The following is a 4,111-nucleotide window of genomic DNA, read 5'->3' as shown; positions in this document are numbered from 1 at the left end:
CCACTTAGCCAAACAATGGCAGCAGCGTCTTTGCTCTGACCTCCTCAGTCACTGGCTTTTGGTGGGGTTTAAAGTACCAGATGTGGAGTCCCCCCTCTGCCAGGGGCCATGCTACTATTGCACAGTGGCCTCATCTTGCCTGGCTGGTCGTTCTGTTGCAGGCAGGGTCCACGGCTGAGTGAGGCTGCGATGACAATTCTCCCTCAGCAGCCTGTGTAGCTCTTTCTGGCCCAAATGAAGCCTAGTCAGCAGGAAGGAAGCTTCCAGTCCAGCTCTAGCTAGATTTCTGTATTTCCTGGGGTAAGGGAGCAAGGCACTTTAGGGGTACACTCATCCACAACACAGCTTTTCCTCTGGCACCTGGTTCAGAACCTGTACACAGTAGGTGCCCAGTGAGTAGCTATGGCTCAATAAGGAACTCATTACAACCAGGTGGGAAGAGAAAGGGCCACCACGAAAGACCGGGGCGTGGAGGGGGGCGGGGTAGCTCTGTGCTGGGTGCTGGGCCTGCGAAGCTCTGTCCCCGGGTCCCTGGAGAGAAGCTGGTTTAACCGAGAGATGAGGGTAGAGGAGGGTGTGTCGAAATTGGAAGAGGGCTGGCCATCTGCCTTGTTCCCTTCGTGGGAAGCCAGCAAGGGGAGGAGCCAGCCGATACCTTCGGTTCAGGTCCCGATCCCCAAACACACACACTAGGGAAACAAGAGTTCTGTTCTGGGAGATGTAAGGTACAAAAAGATGCACGCCTTGCCTGAAGGAGCATGGAGCTTGGTTCTCCTGAGTAAATCTGGGTCCATGTGCTCGTGTGCCTGAGGACAACACGGTTAATGGCCACTCTTGAGGCCAGCTAAGATCCCGCCACACCTGCCCCGGGTTTCTGCACCTCCTCCCACGCAGTCCTTTCAAAACCCACACCTCTCAGTTCATTCAGGTTCCACCCCCTCCTCCTCAGCTACTCCCCCCTCCACCTCGTCAGTACCCCAGCAACCCCTACATCCAATGAGGGAGCCTCTGGGGCCGGAGCTCCGCCCCCTCCACCTGCCTCTGCAGCTTGTGTGGGGCTTCGTTCAGCAGCGTCTGCTTTGCAAAGCCTTAAGCTCTGCTGAGTACCATCCCGGCCCGCCCGGGGCGGTGCTGAAGGCGACGGCCTCCGGAGAGCCTGTGCAAATGTATACTTTGAGGTCTGGCGGGTACCTTCCCACCTCCGGTTTCAGGATCGCCCTTTCTGGAGGTGACACTTGGCTTCATGCGTGCTCTCTCCAGCCGCAGGAGCTGGAGCTGGGAGCAGCTGCCCCAGGCAGCCCTGTCCAACTCCTCTTGACCCTTTCTCAGGGCACCAAACATCAGGTAAGTGGGGGGTTTGGGACTGCTAGGGTCAGCTTCGAGTACACTTAGCTTTTACCGTGGGTCTAGACAGAGAAGACTATTTAGATTAAAAAACAACAACAACAAAAACAAAGTGCGCTCTGGGACGGAGTTTTCTCTCCGATGCCCTTATCTGGCCCCGGGGAAGAACTCTGAAACAGCCCACCTTTCCTTACTGCTGTATCCCCCCAACCAACTGCTTTCAGATCCCAGCTGCAGAGCATCGGGGCCCAACTCTGTTGTTGTGGACATTGGCTCCACCCAGTGGCGAGAAATTGAATTTCAGCAGATCATCGTGAAAGTGAAGGAGGGAGGTAGCTGGCTGCTACCTAAGACAGGAGCAAACGTTTTTTTTCTCTGCCTCAGTCCTCGCTACAGACATGGCTGAAGGTTGACTCACTCCATTCCCTCCATCTGGATCTGAAGGGGGCTGGCTACTGTGCCCCTGTGTCCAATGTCTGCTTTTCAAACCACCCCCGCCCCCTTTCAGGGCACTGTCCTTGTGCCATGCAGAAATCTCTCCCGTCAACTCGTACCAATATCACCTGCTTAGAAGGTAGAGCCTGCAGTCACGGAAAAAGCACCAGCAACTTCTCTGTGTCTACTATGGAACCCAGGGCATGTGGCCCTCCCCTTTAGCCCAGGACCTACTCTTCTCAGAGGGAAAGAAATGGCCATGCCAGTGCTGAGGGTCACTTGTTTGGGGTTCTGTGCCCTTTGCAGCTTAAGTCACAGGTTGTGGTAAAGAAGTACTGTCAGGGGATGGAGAGGTGGCTTATTGGTTAAGAGTGCTTCTCACTCTTCCAGAGGACCTGCATTGGTTCCCGGCACCCACATGGGTGGCTCGCAGTTGTTTGTAATTCCAGCTCAGGGGGTCCAGTGGCCTCTTCTGGCCTCCTTAGGCACCCCTACATATGTGGCATACAGAGTCATACACATAAAAAATAAGTCTCAAAAAAGTAGTACTCTTGTCGTATGAAGTGACCTGACACTGCTTCTGGGTCCCTGTTTTGACTTGCCAAATCCTCTGCCACCAAAGTATCGCTGAGGCATAAGTGTGTATGTGTCTAAGGGCATGGCGTATGTGTGTATATGTATGTGTGTATGAGGTGTGTATGGGTGTGTGGTATGTGTATAGATAAGGACACAGTATGTGTGTGGTGTGTGTGCGCATACAGTATGTGGTGTGTGTGTGTGTGTGTGTGTGTGTGTGTGTGTGTGTGCACAGGGCTCTGGGTCTGCTCACTAAGGAGCTCACTACTGGGCATCCTCAGAGGCCCACACGGGCATGATAATTGGAAAAGAAATGCTTGGCCCTAAAATGAGAATCCTGCCCAAATGAAAACCAATAAATTTGCAATAAAACATCCAACTGTAACATTTTATCAACCTCATTAATTCTTAAATTTAGTATCCATAAAAGTTTCATTACAATTGGAGGAATGTGTGGGCCAGGCTTCTCTCTCTTTGGGAAGTCCCAGTTACAAAGCAGCTACTTCTCCCTGAATAGTTTCAAGAGAAAAATTATAACTATCTTAAAAAAGATAACAACTTTGGAGCAACTTTTAGTATTTTAGCACATGCCTTGATGGGGAGGGAAGTGGTCTGGAGTTCAAATGTCCAGGGTTCTATAGAGTCACCAATATCTAAGGTGAAAAGGGGACCATGGCTGTGAAGAAGACAGGCGGGGCCAGCAGGGACTGGGGACAGGTAGAGTGGCCGCCCTGCACACTGGCAGCAGCACACTGCTGTAACCCTTCACCTCTCAAGCTGGGGAGCAAGGAGATGCTGCACAGGGCAGGTGAATGAAGATCAGTGCTCAGGAGGTGTCAACCCATGGGAAAATCAGCTGGGTAAGTTTTCATAGGCTGCCGCAGTGGGCGGGGCCCTGGGGCTGGTCCCTAGAAGTGTCACTTGCAGGGTTCCTAGCTGGGAACATGCTCTGGTGAGGACTCTGGCTGAAAATCAGAACTTTGCTGATACTGGGAGGCAGTGACCACCATCTCAGCTCTGTGTGTGTGTGTGTGTGTGTGTGTGTGTGTGTGTGTGTGTGTGTGTGTGTGAAGCCGGTCACCCTTTGTCTGCAGATATCTTGGGGACTTGGGTACACATCAAAGGGTTATTAATTCTCACTTTGTGGATGTTTTCACTAATGCCTACATTCTATTCTTTATCTTTTTTTAGCTGTCACAATGTCCCTGTCACACACTTGTTCTCAACTCCAACAGAAGTTGCTCCCTCAAAGAGTCTTGTTAGGGCTTTGTAATAAATCGACATTTCCTGCCTCCCCTATCTTATTTGGAACAGTGATTCAGATATTTGAGTTCATGTTTCCTGTGCTACCATTGCTGAGACCCCAAATAAAGTCCTTTGATGTTTCCAGTCTCTGTGTTTGAATCAATCGACACTTTCCAGGTCATATCTCTCCCCACTCCCCTTAACTTCCAAATTCTCACTCACCCCAACTGTATTTTCTATCTCCTTTCATTTTGATTTTTCTGGACAGAGGAGTAGATCAGGGTCCATTAAGAAATAGTTCCAAAGGCTGGAGATGTCGCTCGGTGTAGAGAGCTTGTTTAGCATGGGCAGGACCCCAGGTTTGGTCCCCACCACAAGAAAGAGAGACAAAGTCCCATGAGGCACAAGGTACTCATAGGGGCGTCCCAGGTACTTGTGGGACTAAGGCAGGACGATCATGTGAGCTAGGAGTTTGAGGTCCCATCTCAGAAGAAAGAGAAGAAGCAGAAAC

At 51.2% G+C, this 4,111-nt stretch overlaps 1 long non-coding RNA gene across 1 annotated transcript; it reads left to right on the top strand.

The window, feature by feature from the left end:
* The first annotated feature begins 1,063 nt into the window (after positions 1-1,063).
* On the top strand, positions 1,064-3,744 carry LOC119088409. The gene is made up of 2 exons (XR_005092080.1): positions 1,064-1,344; positions 3,547-3,744. It is a non-coding gene; the product is annotated as an uncharacterized LOC119088409 (long non-coding RNA).
* The last annotated feature ends 367 nt before the right edge of the window (positions 3,745-4,111 follow it).

The sequence above is a fragment of the Peromyscus leucopus genome, chromosome 7 (genome assembly GCF_004664715.2).
Source record: "Peromyscus leucopus breed LL Stock chromosome 7, UCI_PerLeu_2.1, whole genome shotgun sequence".
NCBI lineage: Eukaryota > Metazoa > Chordata > Mammalia > Rodentia > Cricetidae > Peromyscus > Peromyscus leucopus.
This window is presented reverse-complemented; position numbering and strand designations above follow the sequence as displayed.